Below are 10,227 nucleotides of genomic sequence, written 5' to 3'. Positions count from 1 at the left end.
CAGGTCTGTAATGGAGTGACCAGAGAGACTGAAGTGTTCTCCGACTGTTTTTTGAATGTTATAATTCTTGACATCTGATTTCTGTCCATTTATTCTTTTACATAGTTGACTGATTGGTCAAACGGACAGTCTCTACTTCATGGTCCATGGAGAGATGACGGTTACCTAACAGCAGCAGCAGAAAAAGAAAAAAAGAGGGGGCGGGGGAAGATTTCTCCTCCTCTGGAGCCCACCTGAACTCAGAAGGGTGATAAAATCAATAGGTCTGTTGATAGCTCTCCTTCAGGTGCAAGCTTATCTCCCCCATTTGATCAGAGCCCATCATCTTATGGACTGAGAAACTGGTGATAAATAGGAAGCTCCAGGATGACACAAGAAGATATTGAGAAAAAATCTCCCCCATCCCCCTGTTTGTCTTCGCATGCCAATTTCACTGTGGCTCTATTTGTATAGATTCCTCTCTTGCCACCATTTTAAAAATTAAATGCCCCCCCCCCCAAAAAAAAATAAAATAAAAATCACAGAAGCCTTGGGTTATGCCAGGCTCATGCATACTACAATCCTGAGCAAAGAGCAGTGCAACCTCTCAGGGAGGGGGCCTCCTGCACAGAGTATAATTTCAGTGACCTTTCCCAGTGAATATTAACAACGCAGGATGGGTCAACTCCTGCAGTGCTTTATCAGTGCTAGATATTACCTGTCCTTTCATTCTCTCACAGGATGAGTCATGGGGAGGAAATTCTGCCAGGTTCCCTTGTGGATTTGCCTCCAATAAGGAACAGGGTTTCCTCACCCTTCCTCCCTCTCCATGGCACCTCAGTTCTATCAGCATGATGTTGCAGGGGGCCCCATCCTGGTGGCTGCTTCTGAGAAATCACCCATGAAGGACTCTGCATTCACTTTTGTTCAATGACAATTCATGGGCATGAGAAGCTATACAAATGTCGCTTGCACAAGTGTCTATCGGTCAGAGGTGGGTAAGATCCACCCAGGGTAGGGCTACACGTTGGGTTTGCGGTTCGATCCACCGTGTTTAGATGTCAGCAGCAGCCATTCCTGTTTGGAGGCATGCTGCATGGCACCATTTCTGTCTACTCCCAGGGTTAGGCACAGCTTTTCCTTACTGCTTTCTTCTGATTTCCTGCGAACTGAAGGAAATACACAGCTCACGAAAGCTTATGCTCTAATAAATTTGTTAGTCTCTAAGGTGCCACAAGTACTCCTTTTCTTTTTGCGAATACAGACTAACACGGCTGCTACTCTGAAACAGTTCTGTGTGAAACAGAAAGTCCCTCATGAATAGCTGGGTAAAGAGCTGTAGTGCGAACTTGCCCTGAGGCAGTGTGTGTATGTGGGGACAACAGACATGCTGCATGTGTGTCTTAGCACCCGCACCCCAGCCTTCCCGCTTCTGTTCCTAGCAACTACCTTCTAATTTTGTTGCAGTCCAGACTGAGCTATCTCAAGAAATACACCATTAAAATGTAAATTTAGAGACAAAGGGTCATGCTCAAACCTAGTGTAAATGGCTGCATGAGCACACAGTAGGTCTCAGCTTGGCCCATGTGCCTAGAACAATGGTACCCAATAGGGTGAAAGGGAGCTCTGTGCAGAGGGCCAGCAGTAGCCTTCAGACACTGCTTATGGCCTCAGACTCGGGCCTTGAGCTAGTCTTTCTGCATGAGGGTAATTGTCACCCACACTTAATTTACCGTACATCACACACCAACTAGGTGACATTGGCACATTGTATTATAGATTTACATTTCATCCTGAAGTATTTCTATGGCTCCATTACTGTAGTAGCTGAGCCCATCACAGGTTTTTAAGGTATTTATCCTCACAACACCCCTGTTAGGCAGGGGAATGCTATTGTCCCCATTTTGGGGGAACTGAGGAACAGTGAGACTAAAGCCAACGGCCTCAATTTCAAATGGAGTCAGGTGCCTAAATACCACTGAGGCTCTGGGCTTAGGGCCCTGAATTTTTAAAGGCATTGCCGCATTCAACATTGCAACGCCTTACTGATTTAGCAGCCTACATCTCATTTTAAAAAGGGATTTAGGTGCTTAGAAGACTAAATCCCATTGATAGTTAATTCGATTTTGGCTCCTCAGTTCCTAATGCCGTTTGAAAATGAGACTTAGGTTTTACAATGCTGACAAAGCAACACCTAAATACCTTTAAAAAGGCCTAAGTGACTTGCTCAAGGTAACACATGAAGTCCATGGAAGAGGAGGAAATTGAATCTAGACTTCTCAAGCAGGGGCCAAATGTTCTCCCTATATAACCCAAGTATAAGGAATTTCATAGACTCAGTTTATAAGCCTATCTCACATATTTATATATTATACTATTTGTTCATATTCAGATTTTATCTGTAAACCATCCCTTTTTGGAATATGCGTGTGTAGCCTGTTGAGCAACAGAAGCACAGGTGGCCCTGTAAGCAAGTGGATCTAATGCATTGGGAAAATTCTCAGCATAGCAAATCAGGCTGTTTTGTTTTGTTTATTTTTCACTCTCTCTCTGCCTGGCACAAGTCACTTGTACCTTTGTGGGGCGGGGGTTAACATACTGTTGCTGCAAGGTGCTGCATTGCCAGCTTTGCTACAAGATACGTGAACTTTTATCTCCCGGCTGCAAGAGGAGAAGTAAATCAGAACAATCTGACAGCTTTGTCTTTCAGACTGTTAGCACACCTAATGGGATCTCAGGGGAGGCAACCTCTTGCCCATGGCTATCTCCATCACTAAACTTTCAACAAGCACATTCACTGAGACCTGCATGTCAAAGAGAGTCCACCAGTTAATCACCGGGAAATCACTTCCTCTCTCTGTACCCCACCCCCCCCTTTGCTTTCTCTCTCACACTTTATTTGCAAGTTTATTAAAAATTGGCTCCATTTAGCAAAGCTTCATCTTTCAGAGCTGATGCAAGATCCCCTGTTAAATGTAGGCTGCATGTTAAACAGAGTCTGAGATCCCCATCTCCAGCTGCACAGGAAGCAAATGTGAATCCTGCCTTTGCCTCGGCTGACACAAAGAGCATGAGAGACAGGGTGACAGAAGGAAATAACTAGATACAGCAAACCTTCATTATGTCTGATATGATGCTCCTCTCCGAAGTAAAATAGAGTGAATCATTCATAGACACAGGAGGAAAACAAGCCTGACTCAGGACTGGAATAGCAAGAAGTGCTGCATTTCAGGACACAGATACATTGGCAGAAACACATGGATTGTAAAAAAACCCCACCACCCAGGGCGTTCAGGGCAGCATTGATATAAAATAAGCAGAAACAGGCAGGTGAACCTTGCAGCATACATGCTCGTTACAATAAAAAAGGCGCTAGGATCTTGTGGGGAAGAAATTCTCACCTCTGTCTCTGCTTCTGTGACTAGCGTTCTAGGACTACAGAAACTCAAAAATTACCTCTAAAACTAGTTCAGCACCTTTCAAATTCTAGTGAAAGCAAAAGGCAGTTATTACACATAGGCCAAACCTATGTGTAAACCTGAACCCACTCATCCATGGTTATAGAACTGCAATTGATTAGGTTTTGCAAATCCAACACCACCTCCATTTTATATTCATTCCCATTTTAGAAAAAGCGCCCCCTTAGTCATAGTGATGAATCCAACCTAGCATGCTTTTTAAGAGCCAGGGAATAGTTTTGCACCTACATGTACAGTATTATGACTAGAAAACACATTTTTCTTTATAGAGTTTTATACTTAGTGCCAAAACTAAGATTTAAAGTTATGGCTGGGGGGAGCCCTGGGGAAAGGGAATTGCAGTCTTAACTGAGGTTTTGCCCCTTTAGGCAGCAACGTAACATTGAATTGCCTTTTGAGCACTCATTGAAGTGAAGCCCAGTAGAGGGGGAAAAAAAAACAAAAAGAAGCAAAAAAAACAAACAAAACAAGGCCACAACTCCATGTCCCAGCCTGTGGAACAGAGCACAGCCGAAGAAATATGCCTCCCACAATAACAATTCATGGAGGCTCAACTGACTTGTGTTCCTTTTCCCAGATCTGTGATCTCAGCATAAACAAGAAGTGAGAGTCGCAGGGTATGGGGATAGGTCCAGTTTTCCCAGCAGCCTCCCGCCTGGGTTGGGAACAGAAAGCTGAAGCTGCAGCCTCTCCGCATGGGGGTCTTGAGGGAGTTTGACAGCTGGGGCAACAACCTCTCTGCATGCAGGGTGGAGTAGTGGGACAGCTGGAGCTGTAGCCTCCCGCCTGGGTCGGGAACTGACAGACACCCTCACTTTGGCCCCGACTTCAGAACTGGGCTCCCAGCCAGCAGCCACGGAGCTTCCTACAGCCAGGAGAGATTCTTGGAGGTGGGTCTGACCCATCTCCAGGAGCGGCCCCTGCAGGGGAAGAGATAGTCCCCATCCCTCCCCAGTACTAGCAGCTGGAGCCCGGTGCATGGTAGGAGCCCCTGATCGGGTGCCCCCCAGCAGGCAGGTATCACAGGGTAGATCAGATTTCATGGTCAAACGTTTTTCACGGCTGTGAATTTGGTAGAGCTCTATGTATAAGACAGCATGAGGTTGGACTAGATGATCTCCTGAGGTCCCTTCCAACTCAGATATTCTATGATTCTATGGTGGTTGAGCGCGATGCTGGGGAAGGCACATTTGGGGAGTATGAAATTCCAGTCAGATGGCAGGGGGTTACATGCTCTTAAATTTTATGTTTAAGCTGAAGAAAAAAGCTGGATATCTGCTTCCCAGAGGCTGCCCTCCTGGAAAATACTGTGTATGTGCACAGGGATGGTCCAGGAATCCTCCACAGAGATCTCGAGGAAACTTCCATGGAGGTACTCTGCAATTCTTTGCACAGGGTTTCTGGGGAAGGCTGTCTTACTTCTTCCACTCACTGTCCCATGCCACTCCAGTATTAATTCTGTTGGCATCATTGCAGTTCACAGCATAGCAGGATGAGGGCCAGATCCGTACCCAGACATTTGCAGCATCTGCTCCCTTTGTTACCCTCAGGAAACCAATATCACCTAGGGGAGACGGTGGAAGTTTTCATTACAAGTGCTTATATTGCAAACAAAGGAGCATGTGATCCACGTCCCTCAACCATGCTTTCCCTAACATGCTGGTGAAGGGAAGTGATTGGTTGGAAGGGATTGGCATTGACCTCAGACTCTGCCAGTCCAGGGCGATTATTACCAGCAGAGTCAAATTTCTCCACATCTTTCCTAAAATGTGTGCCCAGAACTCGACAATACTCCAGCTGAGGCCTAATCAGAGCGGCATAGAGTGGAAGAATGACTTCTCATGTCTTCCTTACAACACTCCTGCTAGTACATCCTGGAATGATGTTTGCTTCTCCCCCCCCCCCCCAGCAGTATTCCACTGTTGACTTGTATTTAGCCACTTTGACCCCCAGATCCCTTTCTGCAGTACTCCTTCCTAGTCAGTCATTTCCCATTTTGTATGTGTGCAGCTGATTGTTCCTTCCTATGTGGAGTACTTTGCATTTGTCCTTATTGAATTTCATCCCATTTACTTCAGATCATTTCCCCAGAGCATTCTGAATTTTAATTGTATCCTCCAAAGCAGCTGCAACTTCTCCCAGTCTTTGAGTGTATTCTCTATGCCATTATCTAAATCATTGATGAAAATATTGAACAGAACCAGACCTAGAACTGGACATGAATGCTGAGGCTGAAGAAAAGGAATCCTAATGAAACTAATTAAATGGCACTAAGAATCAAAATACAAGGAAAGCAGAGATGGACACAAACTTTGCTTCCAGATTAAGCCTCCCCTCCCCCCAAACAAAACCAAAACCAACTTCTTGGTTGGGTCATATGGGTTGTTTGGCTCAGCCCTTTACAAGTCAGGGATCCACATTTCAAACATTCAAAGTTCATGCAGGTATTCAGCTCTGAAGCTCATCCCAATGTGACGAGTCATCTATCTTCCATTTGTGCCTACATGTGCATGTTTAATTTTTTTTTTTTTCCTTACACAGAAGCACCTCTGGCCTAGAGTATGATCCCATTTGCATGGGTGTAAATCCACAAGTCAGCGGAGTTAGCAGCCACCAAAATTTGGCCTACTCTGTTCAGTGCGCTCACCCTCACTCTCTCCTTGTCTCTCAGGATGGAGAGGGGGGCATCATGGAGATTTACCCAGTGGGTGCCTACATACCACTTTTTATATGGCCAAGACCTCAGGTAAGGGGCACAGCAGGTTGCTTTGGTAACTGCAGGTTGGGATGACTATGCATTGACAACATTATAGGTGGACTCAGGTCTAGATTAGCAGTGGATATTACAGGTAGGATGGAGGTGGATGAATGGAATTGTGTGTAGGTAATCAGTTAGGGCCTGCCCATGCTATGCATGGATGTAACCATGGTTACATAGTATAACATTGGGTCTTGCCCCATATCAACAACCTTAAAATCCTTCTGTGCACCATTCAGGTATATATAGTAAAGGTAACTCATACCTCCAGAAAGGTGTACACTCCCTCCCTGTGGATGGTTACCTGCTAATAGACTGCAGTAGCACACCCCTAATCTGAACCTATAAGTGTGTTATTAATGGGTCAGCATCCCTGAGGGAACAGCAGGAGAATTTAGAGTAAACCATCAGGATGGTGTCAGTATTTCAGTCCCAGCATAGCTCTAATTGAAATCTTCTCTGTCATTTACTCATCCTATGTAGCACAGTGTCTTTGAATGAAAGATTAGACTCTGCCCCGACAACTCTAGGTGGAAAATTATTTGGCAGCTTAATCGCTACCTGACAGCGCTGGTTACTCCCACATCAGTATCTATTAACCTTTCACGCATCCCCTTTTGTGTTTCTTAACTCTGTGGCTTCTGGTGCCTTTGGACTACACATGGATGAATTTAAAATAGAAGCTGGGTTTCAGGCCAGGTAAAGACCGCAATGTTCGGATGCTTAACTGGACTATCTTCACCCCTTGGCTCAGCACATCTAGTCTGGAAATCTTAATTTGAGCATAAGCCTCCCAATTGTTGATATATTCAGTAAAGCCCTAGCTCCTGTAATAGAGAGATTTGCACGAGATTTTCTCTTTCATTCTTTCAGTTAATTGCTAGCCTTCACGGCTACAAAGAAAAGCTAGAAAACATGAAACTAAATGGTCAGAAACTAGATAAAGAGAACCCAATATTTATTTATTAAAAATCTCATGATTTTTAAGACACTCATTTTTGAATGCTTGAGGTTTGCACTACTGGAGATTCCACAAAGTAATTAATAATTATTATTATCCAGAATCAAGAAGCTCAGAGGCATGAGAAAATGAGGAGTGGGAGGAAGATTTCCTGACCCTTAGCAAAGGTTACATTTTTTAGTTCAGTCTAAGGTCTGGGCAGATGTGTTCAGACTGGTCCTTATTGTCTCTGATCTGGCTTAATCTTCCCTTATTTGAACTTTTATTCTGAATCATTTCACCTTGTGACCTATTGTTTTGTTCCACAACCATCACTGGGCTCCACAGCTCTGAGACAAGTAGCTAATAGTTTCAGGCTCACTACTGTATTCATAAACCACCCCCTCTGCTGCATTCAGAACATCTGCATGTCTGGGGAAAGCTTGGAACAGTAAGCAAATTCTGCTGTGCTGAAGGACTGATTCCTAAAGAGAGTTGCTTGTGGTTTGAGCTGCATGACTCCCTATTCACTCTAAAAGGTTAGTTAATTTGTTTATCCAAGAGAAAGATAAGAGGTGACTTGATCACGGTCTACAAATACTTACATGGTGACGAGATTTCCATAAGTGGGTGACTCTTTAATCTAGCAGAAAAAGGCATAGTGAGAGACAACAGTTAGAAGCTGAAGACAGACAATTATTTCAGACTGGAAATAAGGCACGAATTTTTCACAGAGAGGGTAATTAATCTCTGAAACAATTTGCCCAGGGATGTGGCAGATTCCCTATCACTTGGAGTCTAACTCAGGACTACATATCTTTCTAAAGAGAAACTACAGAACAAACAGAAGTTATCAGCTTGATGCAGGTGGGTTCACCAGCCTGTGCTATACAGGAGGTCAGACCAAATGATCACAGTGGTCCCTTCTGGCCTTGTAATCTATGAATCCTTCACCCAACTGCTCTGAAATTATTTCCTGTTTCCCTCCCAGCAGCACTCACATATGTTGCAGTACTGTAGATTTCAGAGTAGATTAAGGCTGTTTGGGGTTCCTTTGCTCCTCCCCTTCTCTAAACAGACTCTTCCTATCAGCTCATCCCAGTTTGGATTCACCTTCTCAGACTAACTCTGGTCTTCCTCCCATTCCTGATTAAATCGTGTTGTGCCACTCTCGCACCGTGCTGAACACCGGTACTGGTAGATGTCCTAAGGCAGTGAGCATGTACATAGTCCTCTGTGGGTCAGGCATTTGTTCTCTTTACTTATCTGGACCTGGAAACTCCAGACACAGAACCTAATTACACACACGGGAGTTTTGCAACGATTTATATAAAATAATATTAGACAAGGGAATGGATAGTGACCAACAGGCTGAAATTCAACAGCAACAGTGAAACAATAGCACAATCCTTTCCCCCATCTCCAGAGATGACCCAAACCTTCATCTCACCATCCCCCAAGGCCTCTAATCCCACACAGAGCCAAGATATGCTAGCCTGTCTGGGTACATTGCTCCTCTGCCATCACCTGCCATTGGGACACCCGACAGTATGAATCCACAGCCTAGCAGTATCCAACACAGTCCTTACCCCAGGCTCACACATGCCTGAACCTAGAGCAACACAGTCTTCCTTCCTTTCACAGAAGCCCCCCACCCCATACACACACACTGCAGCCAAGATGGCTCCCCTATCATCCAGCACCTTCCCGCATTCTCTAGCTTCTTGCTCCCTAGGCCGTTGATCATACAGGATTTGGCTGCCTGCACTTAGGTGCTATCTGCTGGCTTATTACAACATTCCTCCAAAGCAAGGCAGGCCAGCCAGCTGCCAGACCCCACCAATTACCTGTGTGCTACTGGACCAGACCATCTACTGCTCTCCTTGCCTCATGGCAGAATCAAATCCTCACCCCACAACCCTCTATCCATGGAACTTGGATCCAAAGATTCCAGGATCCTCCCTCATTCCACTCAGGCAGATTTTGCTTCCACTTTAATCTAGATGGCCTGCACTGGTTCCAGTTGCCTCTGCTATGCAACAGTGAATTCATCTACATCAAAAAGAACCCTTCCATGAAAGGAGACTGTAGCGAAGCAAGGACTCACTGGCGTGGTGCCTCCTACTGGTCATCTTGGGAATTAGCTCTTCAGCTTCCAGAGTGCCTTCTGCTGACCTCATTCCCCCAAGTCCCTCCCAGACCACATTGCCCCTTTACCCCGGGGTTCTGCCCCAGCAGTACCCCCCACACTCTGGGTCTCCCCTCCCAGGGGAACCCCCAACCCTCTATCCCCACCTTGCCTCAGTGGCTACTGCCTGTCATCATCTAGCCCCACTCACTGGGGCAGACTGCAATCTGTAAACCATTCCTCATCAGCAAGGGGGCTGGACCAGCTGCCTCTGTCTATCTCTGGGCTACACCTCTATAGCCTCAGTACCTCCTTTGACCTTACCCAAGTCCTCAGCCTGGGGAGTTGCTAGGCTGGAGCGCCTCTTGCCTTTCCCCAGCATTGCTCTACCTCAGGTCCTTCTCTCTCCAGAGCTAGAGAGAGACTGACTCAGCTGCTGACTCACAGCCCTTTTATAGGGCCAGCTGTCTCCTAATTGGGCATGGCCCCAGCTGTGGCTGCCTTCCCAATCAGCCTTTTCTTATTGGCTCTCAGCCCTCTCCCCAAGGGCTGGCTTTTAATCCTTTCTGAGCTGGAGCGGGGTGACCACCCTGCTACAGAGACAAGGAGGCATCTCACAACCACAACCATGCTACACATTGCTACTAATTGGAAAACTGAAGACTGGTGGAATATATCAAGTCTGTCTCAGGCATGAGAAGAAGTGAATTCCAGTGGTGATGCTGTACCTCTGAGGTATAGTCCTAGAGACCAGAAATTCCTCATTTCCATTGGAGGTCCCCACCATGTCCGTAGCCTGATAAGATTGGCTTCATGTCCCACAGATCTTTCTATCTAAGCTAGACAAGGCAAAGAAAACCACTACAAAAGACACTGGATAACAGTAAAGGTATGGGAAGATGCAGGATGGGGCAGGAAGGATTATGGGGAATTTAAAGAGAAA

The 10,227-nt window shown here is 45.7% G+C and overlaps 1 long non-coding RNA gene across 1 annotated transcript; it reads right to left on the bottom strand.

Annotated features, from left to right (window-relative positions):
• Nucleotides 1-2,232: 2,232 nt before the first annotated feature.
• On the bottom strand, nt 2,233-9,660 carry LOC119842231. The gene is made up of 3 exons (XR_006275457.1): nt 9,609-9,660; nt 8,270-8,422; nt 2,233-5,022 (listed from the first exon to the last, which is right to left on the bottom strand). It is a non-coding gene; the product is annotated as an uncharacterized LOC119842231 (long non-coding RNA).
• Between the last annotated feature and the right edge of the window lie 567 nt (nt 9,661-10,227).

The sequence above is a fragment of the Dermochelys coriacea genome, chromosome 13 (genome assembly GCF_009764565.3).
Source record: "Dermochelys coriacea isolate rDerCor1 chromosome 13, rDerCor1.pri.v4, whole genome shotgun sequence".
Taxonomy (NCBI): domain Eukaryota; kingdom Metazoa; phylum Chordata; order Testudines; family Dermochelyidae; genus Dermochelys; species Dermochelys coriacea.
Note: the sequence above shows the minus strand (reverse complement) of the source record. Positions and strands in the feature narration are given on the sequence as shown.